We start from the raw sequence: 20919 nt of genomic DNA on the forward strand, positions 1-20919 counted from the left end.
ACAATGTAATAATTTTGAGTAATTTTTATTATTATTACTATTTTTAAAAAAAAACAAAAATGTATTTTACTAATTTTAAACAAATATTTATAATTTTTAAGGTCATTTTTTGTGATTTTTAAGTCATATTTGCATTTTTTTAGGTTATTTTTAAATTTTTTTAAAGTCATCAATTTCCGAGCACTATTAATAACTATTTTATCGAAGAAAAAAAGGCGACGAGCATACTTGGAAAATCACTATGTAGAGTAAACCATAACTCATATAAAGGGTTGTGAAATTTTGTTTATAGGTTTTTTTTTAGCATTTTTTTTCATACGTGTATCCAAACACAAAAGAATAAGCCAAATACAGTGTATACAGTGATACAGCTCTCTTATACCAACTTAATAGATTGTTTAATATATATATTATATTGTAAGATAATATGTGTTACTTTATTATTATTATGTTTGTTTTGTCATGTCGGATTAACATCCGGAACACCTATGTCAGTGTGTTCATTGTAATTTAACTTTCCACAGTATAGCCAAAAACCAAAGCATTGTCTTCCTAGCCAAGTAATATATGTCTATGTTATGGGAGAAAATTTAGAAATACCGATAAAAAGGCTACTTCCCACAGTACTTGGGGACAATGTTATATTTCTATATATTGCCCCAAAAATATGAATACAAGATATGTGACGTTTTACCTAAGTACCGTGGACAATTCGCGTTTTTTCAGATACGTAAAATAATATAATACGATTACTGGTTATGCAATATTTTAATTTTCCGTCAAAAATACTGTTTAAGGTTCACCAATATGTATCTAAATTGTAACTACTTTTTTTTAACGCCTTTCGAATCGCCAAAGACGAGTACAAAACTACAGCCATCTGAAATTATAATTTGTGCAAAAATAATTCGTTATAAACTGATATTTTATAAGTATAAAGATATTATTCTTATGCAAGCGTCTATACATGACGCGATTTAATTTTCATCTACGACATCGATTTTTATTCAAACGGACAAATATAGTTTCTTTTATTAACAATTTTAAAAATGCATAATTCTACAACGCACTTTATATTAATTTATCTAATGGAGTTCTATTTTCTGATCATTGTTCAGCGCCAACAGAAAAGTGATACTGGTAAAAGTCTATATGTCTCTTATAAAAATATAAATAAATAATCATCAATTATACTTATGTTACATGAAACAAACGAAGAACATTCTATCAATAATCATGTATCATATTATTTAATTTTGAAAAAAATATAAAATACGTGATTTTATGTAAATATTTTTTTTCAAAAAAACTGAAAATTATTTTAATATTTTCATCGAAATTATCTATAGCGAAACGAAAGACGATACAGATAATTTCACAGGTTCAGTTGTGATCAATTATTTTTCATTAGGTACATATTAAAACTGCTTCAAGTATTCAATTAATCGTGACCAACTACCAAAGTTGAAAATTTGATTATCACATTAAGGTGTAAAAATTAAATATTTATAAATTAATAACCATTAAATTAGAAAAATATATTATTTATTACAGATTATATTATTGTATTAAGCAATAAACCACCTAATTTAAAACGTTTAATGTTTTTTTGTTAACAGTTGTAAATATTAAGTTAATTTATTTTTTATTTTATCATATAAAGAAACATTTTAAATCCTGAACTATGTAATAATTATTGTTTACTTCATTACTTAATTAAAAAATTAGAACATATTTTTAAGATATCAAATTTAATGATATAGACTATCATGATTAACATTTTTTTTTCCAGATTTTATTTAATTATTATAAATATTAAAATATAACTTTATATATATTTATAAATAATATACATTGATTACTTTTTGTTTAGGATTACTTAATACAAAAAAAAAAAAAATAATAATAATAACAATAAAATAAATGTAATATTCTTTTTTATTAGTGTTAAACTTTAGACTGATTTTAATTTTTTGAAATTCCTGCTAACAAGATATCTATAATGCCATAATATCAGCGATTTAGTTTATTAACTCTGTACTGGATAATTATATATAGGTAACAAATTTATAGACTGGTCATAGTCTTAAAATCATCTAGTAAAATTTATTGATTTTGATAATAATACATAGAAAAGTCTGACTGTGATGATTGAATACTTGAAATAAAAGATATAACTGTGTTGTCTATAGATGCATAACTTAAAAATAAAAGCTCAATGGGCCAAATAATTATGATGTATATTTATATTTTGTTGATATAACAGTAGTAAAATTTTATATTTTTAAATTTTGTTGTAATATTTAAAACATATTTTTTGATATTTATTTTAAAATAAAAAAAATAAATAAATAATTTACAGCCAATTCCATAGATTTTAAAAATTCATTGGTAGAGTCTTCTTTGTCTTTATTAATTTCTTTCATCTTTGGTTTTGTTTTTCTTCAAAAATTCAATAAAATTATCATTTCGTTTCTTTTTATGCTCCATAAAAACTTTTTTGTGTATACTGTTTTTTCTATGATTTAAAAATGGATTATTTTATTTGATACTTATAATTTTAGAATATAGATAATAATGATAAAATATTATCTGTATTATTTTAATCTCTTTAGCTTTGTACGTAATTATCGAGTATGGTGTTATTTTTTTTCGTTTTCACTATTATACGATATTCATTCATTCTATTGACAATTTAGTTTAAATCACTTATTTACATTATTTAATCTATAAATAATGTAAAAAGATTAAGTGCATATTTAAAATTACATATTTAACCGTATTAACATATAAAAATTATACAGATGTATGTGTAGATATAAATTGTATCATATATTATTATTGGCTATTTTTGAATTGATAATATATATTAATGTGTGACAAAAAGTGACAAGGTGAAGTGGACATAAGTATAGCTAAAAGGCTATACCAATTAAGAAATATTTTAATTTATTACAAAACTACTTTTTTCTATAAAAGGCTATTTTGAATACTAAAAAACATTTAAAAGAATTTAGTCATTCGTTAGAATAAATTTTGTTGTTGTATACTGTAAAATGGCGATGGTGTGTAAAAACTATATTATTAATTTATACTTCAATATTTGAATAGTTTTAATTTTAAGTAATTTTTAAATTTAGAAATTGCATACATATGAAAAATATTATTGATAAACAATTTTGTTTCAAAAGTTTTTTTTTTCTGATAAAACAACATCCAATTAGTTTGAAACACTATCTGTTGAAAATTTTCAAAAATGATTAATATGAAAAGTTGAACTGTCTATAGCACTATAAAACAACTGTATAACACGATACAACACTAATATTTATTCATAAAATATTAAAATTATCCCTACATAATAAATTTTATAATGGTTAATCTTATGATAAATAAAATTGTAACTATTATTATTTACATAATATAATTATTTTCATCATCTATTTAGAAATTTAGCTACATCGGGCTTAACGATATATTTTTCCGGTACATATATATATATCATTATAAAATTCTTAAAACCATATGTACATCACTAACGTTTGAAGCATTTTTATTATCAGGCTTCAACTGATCGTTTTGGTCTACAACTTATTAAAAATGCTATTTACATAAACATATACACATCTCAGCATAGAATGAATTCTAAATATAGTTTAATATATTATATATTATAGAAAAATAGTGTGTTAATTTATTAAAAAGTTAATAACAATAGTTCATGATCTAGTGTGATTATTTCGGTCCAGTCTTTTTAGTATAATATATGACATATATAACCACGGTGAAAAGGACACCACTACAATTATAATAAATCACTTTTAAAAAATACCACTAAATTATTCACATTATATTTTAAACTTGAGTTACTGACTTGTAAATTATTTAACATGCTATACGTATGTACTATTATTATACATGTTTCACTGAGTTTGGCTCAAACAATGTAACGTTATTTTTTTTTTATTTTTTGATATTTTTAAAAATTTATAATTTAAGAAAATAACAATTTAATCAGATATATCAGTACATAACACATGGTTTATTAGCTACTACTACTAAATGCATATTTTTAAACATTTATTATGCTTTTTCAATATTTTTATCACAATTATGAAAACGACATTTAACAGTATAAATTGGCGATATCTTAAAATAAATCTAAATATTTTGAAAATGACATTGCTTTTATAAAAATATAATAATAACATGCTTAAAAATATAATTTTTAAAAATGTTTTTTTTAATTTAAATAGAATAACTAAATAAATATCTATCTAGTTTTATCAAAATCTGAGTATTAAGTCTTTGTAAATAAAATATTAATAGTTTTAGGTTTTCGGACTTCAATAAAAGCTTTTTGTGAGGAAATTTGTATTACATTTTCAAGCTTTAGCTATAAAACTTAAAATTCGTTTAAATTTTAAGTACAAAATTATTTATTAATGTTCTCAAATTTGACGAAATTGATTATTTTTTAATGTATATAAAAATTCATGTATTTTGTTTTTAAATAAAAATCTATAAATAGTTTAAATTTAGTTTAATCATTTTTATGAGTATAACAAATAATAGTTTATTTACAGTAATATGTTTAAAGTTTCTAAGTTTAAAAGGTTTTGTATTACAACAAAAATATTATTTTTTTTCTTAATTATTAAGAAAAATACTATGAATTTTTTACTTTTGATTCCTTAAAGTACCAAATGATAAATTCATCACGATAATTTGCTTCCAGAAAAAAAAAAATACAGTGATATCGAAGATATTTTTGTTATAACCGCTCCAAAAGAAAATTACAAACAAAAAATACATTCTATTGTAGGATTTGTATATTAATTATTATGTTGCTCTGCTAAGAATTTAAAATGTAATTATTTTTTAAAAAACTATAAAATAAAAATAATAAAAATTATAATTTTCATTCAAAATGTTATTTTAAAAGTACTTCAAGTTACAAAATCACTCATAAACTAATAAACTAATACTTTTGATGCATGAGTAAAAGAAACGTTTAGTGCACGATATAGGTCGTAATATCATAATAACACAATTTCGTTGTCTCTTCATCAATAAAACCAATCATTGAATTAGTCATTTTTAAATAAACATGATATGTATATGCTTATATACCTATACAGTATACACTGTCTCGTTAAAATAATACAATATTATAATTAAAAATGCAAAGCTATTGAAACGAATTTAACAATTCATGCGCGTGGTGCGTTAAAATAGTGTGTAATATGTTGTATTTTATGGGGTTCCTATTTTTGTTTTTACCGTTTAGGGTTATAGTAATATATTGAGCCGTTGGGTGCAATGGAACGTACAACGATAATAATAATTATATTATATATTCCCCGTTGGTTATTTACAGTGGAAACTTGTGAGCAACGGCCCATGGTGTCACACGGCGAGCAGTATAATTGTTGCGAATTTTTTTTTCGTCTTCTCCTCTGAGAGTTAAAACGCACGCGAGACCATACGATTTGATTATTTTTTGTTTACCATTTGTCCCACTCACATTTATAATAATAATTATTAATAACCATGTTGAACAATTTTATAAAATATTATAACTGTGATGAGTTACTAGTGTTAATACAATATATATATTATGTGCGTAATCTAATTAGAGGTATATATAAAAATACTAACTGTGAATTATACTGATAAATATCTGGTAAATTACTCGATAAACGTAAATTGTAGTATGATCTAGATCAATTATTTAATTTAACCCATCCACTGTAGTCCCAGCTTTTATTTATTGATTTTTAAAATAGGTATGTATATAATTTTTAATATTTTGGATTGATAAATATACATATGTTTTTAAATTATTATTTAAAAAACATGTTGTTGTCTTATAATGTTATAATTATTAATATTCCCAATATAATAAATATGAAAATATATCATCAGTACCATTATTCATTAGCATCGGTTAACAACACTATTGTGGAAAGACCCCATGGTTTTTATCCTGGTAGTTCAACTACTAACTGCAACATTGTTTTTAACAATTTGGTTTTAGTGCTTTCTACCTAAGATCTCAAATACATTGTATGCCGGTTTTAAAAAGGCCTTTGATTTAGTAAATTATGATGCCCTTATTAAAGTACTTAAAAATTTGAATCTGTTGAACCATTCCTAACTTGGCTTAGTCCTTAACTCAACAATAGACATATATGGGTCAAATTAATAGGAACAAGGTCAAATTTATTCTGTGTTTCATTTGAGGTTCCACAAGACGTACATTTCTCTTCCATTTTGTTCGCTTTACTTATCAATGATGTTGTTCATAATTTACTTAACTGAAAATTATTATATTATACAGATGATATGTACATTGATTTCTCGAATCACTGTTCTGTTACAAAGTGACCTAGATCGCTTTATTACATGATTTTAAACTTTAGAAATGATCCCTTTAATCTAGATAAGTATCATAATATTATAACTAGGATTTGAAAACGTTATAAAAACGTTATGATTATAACATTATATTTGACAAAAAACAATTGAAATTTGTAAACATTATTATAACGAAAAACGATAAACATAAATAATTAAATAACACAAAACAAAACATAATGATTAACAATATATAATATGATATATCATCAAAAAAAACATAACGCAAAATGTTAAATAGAGAATATAATTGAAAGTAAATAAAAATAATTTCAATTATTTAGTAGTTATGAATTATAAAACATAATAAAAAGGTTAATTCTAAAAACGCAAATTCTGAATAGGTAACGATAAACTCAAAATTTGTATAACATATAATACAATTTTTTCTCCAATGCAAGCCCTTATCATAACTTATAGTAGATTTCAAACTCCGATTTTAAATATTTATCGTTCCAATACTTACAATATTACACTTATCAACTGTATCATATACCTAGACTTCAAAACGCTTGTTCCACGGCCCAGTGTTGAAATTATTACTGTGTTTTAGAAAATTCAATTTTATAATGAGGACAGTTTCTTGTTTAAGACTTAAAAAATTATTGAAAATTATTTACTTCGTGTTAATTTGTTTGATTGTTGAATATAGCTCTATTGTTTGGAATCCGCATACTATTTACAACTTTAAATAAATTAATAAAAGGAGTCAGACGTAGAATTTTGCGATTCATAGATTTTTTTTATTAATTGTTTCACGTGCACCTTATGATTATGTACCAATAGCAGATTTCCCTAACCTTAATTCACTAGGTGGTTGCAGAAAAACGTTAAAATTTTAATTAATTCATAGCTTATTAAGTGCTAATGTTACTTTTTTCTTACTTGTTATCTTTATTGAAATTTAAAGTTCCTCAAAGACTCAGAAAATCACACGCTCCATTCTTAATTCCAATATGCTCTATTAAGTATTAACTATCTATTGAACAAACTAATGAGTCATTTGATATTAAATCCCAATGTAAACCCACCTTATGATTTTCTTTTAAGTATTTAAAGTCATAATTTTGTGTTCTTTTGTACTATACATGTTACACTATTATAAAATTCAAGTGTATATTATAACTTACATTTAAAGTGTATTACCCGTTAAAATATAAATAAATATCACTTAAGACTTAATTATAATTGTGTTCAAATAAATCAAATTAAGCTCTAGTAGAATTTTTTAAAATGGGGAAAAATGGAATTTATAAGATATAAAAAAGAAAACGAATTAGTAGAATGAACACTGGTTCACAACTTAAGTGTGTTTAATCGAAACTGAAACGTTTTATCACTTTTAATATTATAATTATTTTATTTATCATGGGTAGTTACGATAACCATAATATACCGAGATAGATTATTGAAAATGCATAATAAAGAATTTTAATCTATTGCGATGAAATATGAAAATTTATCGGTATCCACTACCTATTTGATACATTATTCTGAATAAATAATATATACATACGATAGCGTTATTTATTCCTTAAAATTTTTATTGAACCCACGATTAATTGTTCAAGTTAAGTGATATATTTCTGTTTCTTTATCGAATTAAGCTAACACCGATTGTTTATTTTCAAATTATTTTTGTGAAAAGACGGGACGGAGACAATAAATAAGCCACTTTGGACTAAATCAAATAAACATTTTAACAGACATTTCATTGTATAGATATCTTACGAATATTGTATTTAAAAAAAAAACAAGTTAAGTAGTTGAAACAATCAAATTGGCTATAGATATTTAATATTAAAAATATTTTACAGAAAAAGTAATAAAACTCTGAATTTTTTATAACGCCTTTTTGAGGTATAAAATGTACATTATATGTGAATAATGCTGAAATATTCACGTGTGATTCAGAAATTTTATTAAGTGATTAAGATATAGTGAAAAATGTAAAATACGAAGTTAAATTTTGAGTCTTATTTAAAGATAATTAATGAAAATTCTTAATTGTACAATTATTATACACACACTTTAGAATGTTAATACCTGTTTAGTTACGTATGTTTATATATATATACATGATACACGTGCAAATAGTTATTTACAGTTTAGGTCGATTACTTACTTTGTTAACATTTTGTTTATATGTACACTATATTAATATGGGTAATTAGGTACATAGATTATACTTTAATATAATATGTATAGATAATCAGAACTAAATCAATAAACTTATAATTCATAATTTTGAAATTAGGATAAATCTGAATATCTAGGTCATAATGATATAGATAGGTAATTGAAATCACTATCGAGTATATTCATAATATTTATTCGCCCTAATACTGAAACGTGATCTATTTTTTTTATTTTTTTTTTTTATTCTAATAGACCGATTGTCATTTTAAAACTGTCCAGTCTTTTAAACTCTAAGGCAGTATATTATGAAATAATTAAATTATAAATTATTCATTTTTGCCAAAAATATAGAATATTTTACCAAATGCCCTGACAATGTAATAGAAAGTCAGTTTTTTTTCGCATTCTTCGTCATATATATAATATATATTACGTATATTGTATATTACAGTTTATATGAAATAAATTTCCACTCGTGAAACATAACTGTTTTTCTGTGTATTTTAGTGGTAGCGTTTATATTTTGTCCACAGTCGTACACCAGACATAGAAATTTAAAATAAAGCTTTAAAAAATAAAAAAATCAATAACTTTTTACAGTTACTGAATACAAAGATAATAATAATAATAATAATAATAAAAAAATTATGCTGGTATGGCATGGAGAATATCATCATCTATCTTAAGTATAAAAATATGTCATTTTAAACCTTCAGGATTGTTTACTCCACTAAATCGTTTATTTTATTTTATGAAAAATTACGAGTGAGTGGTGTCGTCCTCTTGAGTATTCACACATATATAATGTTATAATATAACAATATGTATACAGTCATTGACGCAATAATAAAATGTGGCGGCAATAATCATGCATATAAATAATATGACACCATCAGACATTCAGCTGTGTTGATTATTTCATGATATAAATTAGGAAGTGATGTCTTTATCTACTCACGTTTGGGTGGAAATGTTATCGTATATTATGATCGAAAGGGGTGGATTTGAAATGTATAATGGAATATAGAATCACAGATGATAAGTTTTAATTTCCAGGCTGTTAACAGTCTATTGATACTCAGTCCGCAAACATGCTTTCCATTTCTAAATAATATCCTTTGTTTGTGCTCGTATATGATATAATGGTCATTTGCTTTCTCTTTTGAGCTCGGGTGCAATATACACACAAAAACGGTTTCATTCTGATAGTGTATCTCGATTAAAATGCTATCAAAAATATTTACAGTAATATTATAGTTATGGATTTATATTTTCTTACACGTAGTATACATTTAATAATGATTAACTAGTTCCTACAATAAATTAAATATAGAATTCGTAAAAAAATTATAGTTCTTGGTATTATTTTGTATTACAGCTAATAAAATATTAAATTAAAAATCCCCGAATTAACTGATTTCAGATCGGTGTAAAAATAAATACCAGTAATGTCTAAAAAAATAATTTAATGAAACATGGTCATAAATGTTTTTGTTAAAAACAAAATTAAATGTAGTTGTCCGTGCTGAATTCGACCTCACACACACATACTTGACCGCATAATGGCTGGAGAAGCATATCCAACTATTCCCGTGACAGCAATGTTTTTTTTTTTTTTTTTTAATAACTATAATTTTATGGTTTTAGGCTCACAGAATATTAATTTCATAAACTATACATCTATATTATTATTACAGGTAGAACTAGACTAATATTAAAGTGAGCTCTCAACTATCAAATCGTTGATTTATTTTAAAGAATAGTTTTGAACGTTTTTAATATAAATACTTAGATATAAAAAATATAATTTTAAATATATCACTATTAAGTTAATACACTAAGATATCACACAATTTTTAACCTAAAACTTAAGCTTTACACTAATCAGATTTTCATCAATTACTTCGCTTTTATTAAGTAAAATAACTAATGATCTAATTCCGTAGACTGAAAAAACCATACAATGAACAATATAAATAACAATTCTCAAAATATACCAATGGGTATAAATAAATATAACAAAAAAAATAATAGTTAATAATTATTTATTATTTAAAAATCACTGAATTCTTTATGATGGATAAGTAATCCTCATTACTTAAACTGAGATTACTTATACATTACTCTGTTTTCAATAACTAATAGATTATAATAGCATGGAATAAAAAATAAAATAAAATTTATTAAAAAGGAATAATTCAATCGTTAACAAATTATTATATTTATATGTTCTTGCATATTTTCTTATTTGATCAAAAATAAATAGTTTATAGTAAAATGTATTATATGATCAAATATTTATGTATATGCAATTTTATCTTGTATTTTTAAGGTAAATTTTAGGATTTTTTTTTTATAAATATAACGTTTATTGAAAATTTACAATTTATACTATGGGTACATTAAGTAAATTTGAGGGAGGAATGACAGTGATAGGGCGGTGAAAAGGGAAACTCACAGTAGAGCTACCTTTACATGAATCTTAAATTAGCATATCGATTAATTGAGAAGGTCTCTGGGCCAGCTGCGGTTTAGGCGTCGGATGGGGTTACCTGGAAGATTTTTTGTATGTAGTTGTGATATCAGTTGGTTTGTGTGGATTTTTATATATTTTAGATTGTTTGTTTTTTATCAATGATACTGTGGTGCTCTTTTTATCAAACTTTAAAATACAAAATAATTACTGATAATTCTATTATATTCGATTTTATGAATAAGCAGGCATGCTGATACATTTTTAGGTCATATTAAACTGAGTGGCAGAATAAATTCGAAGAAAATTTACTAACTTGCTTCAAAAACGCAATTAAGTACTAAGTGATATTAATTTGTTTGATAATGTGGCTAAAGATCTTACGAGTATACGAGTACTAATTACTTTAAGATAAACAAAAAATAAGAACACGTTAAATAATGATCTTAATATTACTATTTCAAATAATTCAAAAATATTAAAAATTTATAATTCTTTTAAAGGCTTTTTTAAAGAAATATTTTTATCCTGATTAAGAAATATACACTGTGATGATTTCCAACTGTCATCTATCAGACATGTATACCTATTATAACCTATTATTATATAAGTCAAGTTAATATGCATAATAATTGTAAACGATTACATTTTTTTTTTTTTTTTTTGAAATTTTGAGTAGACATTGATTTAATTAGATAAAATATCTATATAATATAATAAAAATATTTTTTTTCTAATTTAATACATATTTGAACCAGTAGTTGTTCAAGGTATGTAACCGGAAAACCCTGCATTTTTACTTATGATATTATTACTTATTTCACTTAAATCTAATTCACAATAAAACAACTATTTAATTATCCTTGTATTATTAAGTAAATTTTATCAATGAATAAAATATATTTATCATACACTATGTTTTATTATTATATTATTAAAACTGTCATATCGTTAAAAAAATCTTCTTATATTTTGAATCTTAAATATGGATAATTATTATGTAGGTACTGCAAATCTATTAAGACTCGCGGTGGACCTTTGCCGTCTTATCACTTTATTTTATTACTTTCAACGTTGTATTAATGAGTATTCAATATAATGATATTATATTTAGATAAGTATCATTTAAACGTGACAGTAAATGAAATATGCTAAGTTAAAAGATAATTTTTTTGTTTATATTAAATGTATGATAATATTATATAATTGTTAATGTTTCAGGATATTTATTTCTATTGCCTATTCATGTTTGTACTTTCATTTTAAAAAATAAAGTTTTTATGATACATAAGTATCATAACAGTATATTATTATACATATAATAATATAATATACTTACTAAAGCGTAACAATTAATTAGCAATACATTTTATTTAATATACAAAAATAAAGACATAATATAACGTTAAGCTTAAAATCTATTTAAAAATAAACAGGCTTAATTTTTGTAATAATCGTACGAAACAGAGATTTATAAGTTATTTAAAATTATTGATTAATTCTAAAATCAAATTAAATAAAATACTTTAATATTCAATTGAAATTATTATTTTATTGATTGTCTGTATAAGATTTTGTGGGTGGCTTTGAATTTAACGGGGTTTTTCAAAGGAAAAAAATCAAAACCCGTACAATTTTTTTTTCTTATGTACATTATTCAACATTTGAATTTAACGCTTATTTTGAGTTATGTTATTGAGCACATTACACAGTGTAGTTGATCATAATATTAAACTCAAAATTATTAGAGAGCCACTTTTTAGAAAATTAAAATCTAACGGGTCAGAATATAGATAGCCAAAAAAAAGGCCATTCAAAATATACATTTTAATTAGAATTTATTTTGTTTGTAATGTGAACTTTTAACTTTAAAATTGTATGATATTTTTTATAATGTAGCACAGGCTAGATAAAAAAGGCTCGCGGACCGCCAGTTGCTCATTCTTGACATATAGCATTTTTAATATGTTTGTTCAGCAAGCGTACAAAAGAAAACTATTCGATACAATAATTATTATATTAGGCACCTAATTACAGCACATGCGATATTCCAGAAAAATAATTTTTATTTTTACTCTGATAATTTATTAAACGAAAAACTGGCATGTATAGCGTACGGAATATTATACTAATATAGGTTTACAAGTAGTGTCTGCTGAAATTTAATGTCTTATCTTTGTCTCAAACTAGAATAGGTACACCAGTTCTGCGCAATTTAATCCCCTTTCACCGGTCACTACCTTTGCCGTTATGTGGGAAATGCGCGTCGTTAGACGGAAACAGATTCTTGTCTGGTGTATTCTACTTTTAGATAGAGTCTGAAACAATCGGTTATTACAAAGTATTATATAAGATGCTTACGGCATGCAACGTTATTGTGGAAATACGCATCGTAGGTGATATGGAGATGGTTAATTAATGTTGCTATATAATCATAGGTATGTCCTTTATGCGATTAGGTTATAAAATTATTATGCACAAATCGTTTATGTGTTTAGTGCTTACCTACATGATGGTTTAACTTAACACATTTGATGTAATTAAAATTTTTAAACAAGTAGTTGTACACAATAAAATACATAACAATCAAATAAAAGGATAAAAATAAATATGAAATGTAAGACTTAGCTATGACGTATTAGTATAACTTCATCGATTCTTAATGATCTGGCAACAGTTATTAAATGTGATTTTTTTTTTTTTTTATTAAAAAAAAATAACGCCTCGGCAACAATTTATTGGGGAAAATACAAATATAGACAATATCTTAATGTACAATGTATAGTTATAACTTATGTATTAATTTAGATATTTTAATGAATAGGATTAATGAGTCTAACGAGTATTTGGTGAAATTGAGTGAGGTGGAAATATGTTCTGGAAGGTTGGCCTTTACTCTATCTTCTTCGTAGATGCGGCATTCCGTTAAAATGTGCTTGATACTCAGTTGGACTCTGCATGAAGGACATATGGGATGATCTTCCTTATTCATTAGGTAACTGTGAGAAATATGCGAGTGACCAATGCGAAGCCTGTTTATTGCAACCTCAGTTTTCCTTGGCATATCCAAAGGATGAAGCCAAGGTAAAACATTTCGTTTGACTTCGTGGAGTTTAGTGGATTGAATATTCCACAATGAAAGCCAAGATTGAATACATTTGGATTTGATCAGGAGTTGGACATCGTTTTTGGCTATTACTGGGGCATGTGCAGTGAGAGGGAGAGTCGACGATTTCTTTGCTTCTAGGTCAGCTTTTTCGTTTCCTTCGGTGCCACAGTGCCTCGAGATCCAAAAAATACGAATCCTAGATCCCTTGGAGTGAGAATATGAGTAAATTAATACATAATTTTAACTTAGAATTTAAAATTTATATTAATACTACGATATTTTTTATAATATAAACAAATATATTTTTAATTTGTGTTAGGTATAGTTTAATTGCTCGTAAATCATTATATTTATTACACAAGTCAAATACATATTTATAGTTATTTGTACCTCATAATATTATATCGAAAACGATGAATTTGTATTCAAGTATTATGTTGATGTTTGTCTGTAGCTGAACCTGACATTGGCATTTGGGTATTGTTTGTTTCTAGAGTCTTTGTTCTTTTGAACAATATTAAAACTCAGATAATTTTCCTCACCACTACCGATTATTACAATGGTTGGAGTATTGATGACCTAAAAAAAAAAAAAAAATGAAAAATGCCTTAAAAATATTAAAGTATGCAAAATAACAATGCATTTAAATTTTTTTTTTCAGTTTAAAATATTAAATATAACGTAAATGTATTTTTAATAGGGAAATTTCTTTCAGAAAATACTTAAAAATACTAAAGACACAATAATAAAAAAAATACTGTTATCAGTTTATCACTCTATAATTATTTTCTATTACCTGGTGTTAAAACGGTTGTAAACGAATATTACATATCTAATACACGTTTAGCGCTATTTACTTATGTGTGTAAGCATCTAAACATTCTAAACCAATATGCTGGTTTTTATTGCAACAATAGATTTACAGTACAAAATTAACGTTTGTAACAAAAAAAAAAAAAAAATGCAAGAAAATAAATTAAAATAATTAAAATATTGAATGATATTATAAATATAATCAGAATTCTCTAAAATACAGTTTCCGCTTATTGAGCAAACGTTATAAAACACAAAAAAAATACATTACATCAATATTGCAGTTTTAAGTATTTTACATCTCAATAAGATTATCTCAAGAAAGATATTACATTTTTTAAATACATTTTTCCCTTTAAAAAAACCAAAGTATAATTTTACACGTTGATACCTATTATAATAAATTGACACACAATAAACCTTAACATTGAATTATTTCAGAGTATTCTCTAAAAAATTAATTATGATTTAAAATAAAAATTACAACTACTAAAATAATTTTTATTTTTTTTTCGCAGATGTTCAAAACGTATATTTATCATTTATATTTCATATTATTACAAGAATTTAAATTAATTTGAGTGAAAACGTCATCTTATGAGAATACAAATTTTTAAAATTTACATTATTTAATTTATTTTAATATTTATGTATATAAAAAACTAAATTAATTTCTATCTCAATATTTGTTATATTATATAACATAATACATTTAAAAATTATGATTTAATACAACAGTAGTTTAAAAGTTTTTTTTAGTAAAATAAAAATAGAAAATTGATTATTATTTATACAATAGCCTTAAGTTTTTACATCGATACCTATAGTCAGTATAAACTGAAATTGAAACATTTGTTAAACATCCGATTATTTTTGTGAAACGTAGTCAGTACTTTTCCCCGATACATCAACTACTGGGATTCTCAAACTAAGCTCGGCAACTTAAGTTTATCAATAGTTATATAGATGCGTATATGAATGTGTTTAGGGTGGGAGGGAGTAAAAAGCTTTAAAGAAACCTGAAAATAAATCGACAATAATTTACAAAGCCTCGAGTATTATTCGAATTGAAAAAAAAACGGTTTGTACAAATATCATTCTATTATAAAATTGCGATTACACAAGTCAATGATTTAAAGACATTTACACCTTAAAAGTAATAAATAATATGTATCATTTTCAAAATACATTATTCCAAGGAGAAAACTTATAAATAATAGAAATTGTTTCTTATAATAAGATAAATAAATCAGGTCTTACATTAAAAAGGTAGGCTTTAAATAAATAAAATAATATGAATATATTTTTCATTTTTAAGTATGAAATCAGCAGCACATTTATATTATGAATAACACATACGAGTAGGAACTATAATATAGCTTCTTATTTTTATGTCATTATAATTAATTTATTATAATTTATAACGATTTAGTATTTTGATGTATTTATCAGACTATATTGCTTTACTATACGGCATCTATGTTCAGTATATTAAGCCATCAACGATAAATAAGAAATACAGCATACCATGATTAAAAAAAATTTATTTTTACTTTAATTTGGTTTTATGTAGGTAATTAAAAAAATAAAAATATTCCAAACTTTTTTGTTTAATTTTTATCATTTTATTTATGAAACGTTTTCAAAATGTCTTAAAGAACTAGCTTTTTGAAAGAAAAAGCGATAAAAGAGCAGAACTTAATGGATGTATTTTTTCTCATGTAAACTCCATTAAATGACTAGGACCTCTGGTTTCGTGATGTAACATTCACTTCCGTCCAGGATTACTACCACATAAAATTTTGCAGCAATGAGCAAAAAATGTGGTTTACTGCAAATAAAAACAAAATAATGCCGGTGATTTCGAGTTTCCATAAAAAGTACTTTTAGACGCGATTAACGATTTTCCAAATGCTTAAAGATGCTAGTGTAGTATTCATATTGTTATGCTTGCACAAATGCATATTAAATTCGGTGTAACATAATAGCATAAATAATCGTCAATCGCTATTTGCACTCGAAATATTTTAAAAAATATATAGTATTGTCATGTCATATCCTTTATAAAAAACAAATATTTTATTGCAATAGTACTTCATAATAATAAATGTAGTATTTTTTTCATCTAACATACTCCAACGTTGATAGATATAATGCATTTCTAAGAAAATATAAAAATTGTTATTATTTGTATACCTATACTTTATATCGTCGAAGTGATTATTTCAGTAGAACATACTTCTTTGTAGAAAAGGAAAACATTAAATCGTTTTTATTATGTTTTTAAAGTTATGAATAGAATGCTGTGCATTAGATATCGAGTGGGTCACTATAATGGGTGTTTTAAATTTGTATTCGGTGATTATAATTCCATTGTAGACAAAAAACTATTGCCTTACCCGTTTCCATAATATTAATAGTAATATAAACAAATTTAACAGTTATATATATAAAAAAAAATATACATCATAAAATATGCTTAGTAACATGTGATGGCAGACGTCTCTACTCATAATTTTAATGTTTTTTTTTTTTTTTTTGTCTACAATGATTTAATATAATTGAATTCAAATTTAAAACAACTATACAATAGAGTAATATCCATTTTAGGCAAATGTACATAGCTATTAAATTACTTTATTTTAGTTTTAATATTATGATAAGTTGATAATTATTATATATTTTTCTGAAAATATTGCATTTATTATATTATAAGTATTTAACTATTATAATAATTAATAACTTTATAATATTATATCAAATTATATAACTCAAAATGTAATAAATTTTTACAGTAAATATTGTATACCAGTAAAAGTATGTTTAAATTATAAATAAATAATAATAATAACAATGAACGTAGTTTATGTAAATTTACGACGCGAAATCGGTGACAAAAAAAAAAGTTATATTTAGCCCAAAACCTACCTATATGCGTTAAAAATTAATTGAATAAGAAGAGTTTAAAGAATTTAAAAAAAATAAACTATTTTTCATGTCGATGCCCTATAGCCATTTTTATTTGACTAAAATATATCTCAATAATATTTAAGACAGAAAAATGCAATTATCGCAGGTTTTTTGCATTGGTCAAAGTCCAAATGTTCGAGATTAAGTAATGTAGTCTAGTTGAAATGAAATTTTATATACTAATACGTCTTAAAATATTACTTATATTAAATTCTTATGGTTATCGAACGACGTATTGATATTTTAGGTTATATGTGGAATTAAACGTTTCTCTTTCATAGATCTCTTAATGTTGGCACTAAAAAATACCTTTTATGTCCAATGGAAAACCGTTGGGGTGTAGTAATGGAAGTAAATTCGTTTTTTTTTTATTTATTTATTATTATTATTATTTTTTTTTTTTTTTTGGCATACACCCATAGTGTTATCTTACGAAAAGTAAGATACATACGTTGATGACAGTAACCTATACTCTTTAGCAATCTTCACTGCGACGGTGTCTTTGGCTTACCCTGAGAAATATAGATAATAAAATTAATGCACTGCAACAGCTTATCAAATATTTGTGATATTATAAGGTATACTTTTCATTAATTAAAACAATCCTATTAACTATCATTTATCAAAACCTTACAATCGCATTAAAGGTGTTTAATTATTCAATAATGAAATAAGAAGTACACGTTTATTTTAACGGCGTGGCCATAATTACTCTATTTATTCAAATTGTGTAGCTTCTGTAGTTCAAATGTATTTTAAACAAAATCAAGGTTAGGTTCGTAGCGTACCATAATTCATAATAAATATATTGCCTATTCCAAACAAGTATATGTGTAACGTCCCCTCTTTACCGCTTCAATGGTTATATTATAGGTATTGGCCATTAAAATACAATATTATCGTATAGGTTAACGGTTGACCAACCAAACTATCAAAAAATAAATTCATAAAGATCGATCTGATTGTTTTTTACAATAGTTTTATAACATTCATAATATTTTTATAATATTGCATGTTTAACATCGAATTAAATATATATGATTTTTAAAATTCTTAAAACATAGCTCATCGTGGTTAGGTTTTACTCACAGGTATAATGCTTTTCGTGGGTATTGAGCACATGTGGTGCATTTCTTTAACAAATATAATAGTACCATGAAGTACTACAATTTAAATCATACATATTTCACTAAATACAAATAGTATTATGTTTATATGAATCGATTCTTCCGTAGTTATTTATCTTTGTTCGATTCTCTGAAAATTTGTTTAACTATCTAAAAATCAAATACCAATATATTTCAATATTATGGTTATCAATATAATGGTAAACCAACTGAATCATAATGTCTAGTTTTATTTATGAGTGACAAATTTATTTACTTTTACTTTAATACTCATGTATGTACCAAAACAATATATTTTTATTATTTTAAATTAAAATTATCATTTATTTTTGTACTATTTTAAAAGTTATGGGATAATTTTGCGATTAATTTTTGAAAACATTTTTTTTATTAAAAATAGCATGTATTTTATTTTCTAGGTATATAATATTTACATGGTCTTTTACCATGTATGTGAATAAGCCAAAGTTATTTTCATAATTCATTTCATAGCTTAAAATACTGAAAACATAAATTATGCATACAAGTATATTATACGAATGTTCAAGACGGATCTTTTAATTATTATATAAATCATAAAATGAAATTAAAATACTTAAATTTTAAATAAATTTACCATTAAAATATAAATATTGAATATTGTTATAAAAATAACTCAAAATTAGATAGGCATGTTTACATGTTGAGTAATTTTTTTTTTTTTAATAATTGATTATATTACTGTGGGTTTTGTCATTACTCATTAAGTTTGTGACTATAGTCATGTGATATACCAACTTAGCCACAAACCACCATATGTTAGTCAATGAAAAATTATTAATATAATGACGTATAACATTAAACGCAATAAAATACAGAATAAGCTATAGACAATGGATATCTACGTGACTATTTATATGTTTGGTGCCGTTTACCCATTTAGATCGCTTAGTGGTTTCTATTCTGTATTTTTAGCGTTCACGCATAATATTGTTCTAAAATTGCTCGTTCTTAAATAGTGTGTAATCCACAAATATTTTTAATATACTTACCTTGGTTGTAACTGGTAATGTGCAGTATTATATTATCGTTATCTTGACGGGGTCGAATTTTTGATACTTGGTACTTCTACGATAATACGCAAAATATAAAATGATTTGTATAAGTTTAATGTGTTATATTATTATACACTGACATGCTTTTTACATTATGTAGTTATTATGATGCTGAGATTTGCTCCATCTCACATTAAACACTTTAATAGTTCAATTTTATTCAGATTGTTTAAACACACTTTACATATGTTTGTTATGTATTTTATTATTAAAAAATGACGTTATGATAGTAATTGAAACGTGGTGATGGTTTAATGTCCTTGATAAATAAATTGAAGACATAACCTATACTTTGATTATATATTATATTATAGTTACTTATTTATATGTTCTAGTAATATCCATTAAACGTTAATACACTTGAAAATGCCATGAAATTATAGAAGGTATTGACCAACATAATATATTTATATATCAAAGAAACTATCATAACTTAATTAAATTTGTGCATAATATTAATTTTTATTAAATACCTAAATAATAATACTGATTGGTGTAGCTTCATTTTAATTATAAGTACTAAACTAAGTTAAATTAATGTGCATGTGTCATAATAATCATATTTTTCTAGGTAAACTTTTATGGGCTAAACGATAATTATATGCACTTATATAACAATAAATAAAATAAGTTATGAATACAATATTTGTATGATATCAAGTTAGTAAATACTAAAATTTTGAAGAATGAAAATAAGTATGAATGGCGGTATAAGTTTACCAGGAAAACAAAGTAATACAAGCAGGTTTAATTAATAGTACGAAATAAATAATC

General features: G+C 24.0%; 1 protein-coding gene across 3 annotated transcripts in view; it reads left to right on the plus strand.

Moving 5' to 3' along the window:
• Nucleotides 1-20919, plus strand: part of LOC112598045 (acetylcholine receptor subunit alpha-like) — a 163758-nt gene that overhangs the window by 34745 nt on the left and 108094 nt on the right. The gene's annotated exons all lie outside the window — the stretch shown is intronic.

The sequence above is a fragment of the Melanaphis sacchari genome, unplaced genomic scaffold (assembly GCF_002803265.2).
Source record: "Melanaphis sacchari strain LSU unplaced genomic scaffold, SCAv2.0 Contig44_pilon_pilon, whole genome shotgun sequence".
NCBI classification, from domain to species: domain Eukaryota; kingdom Metazoa; phylum Arthropoda; class Insecta; order Hemiptera; family Aphididae; genus Melanaphis; species Melanaphis sacchari.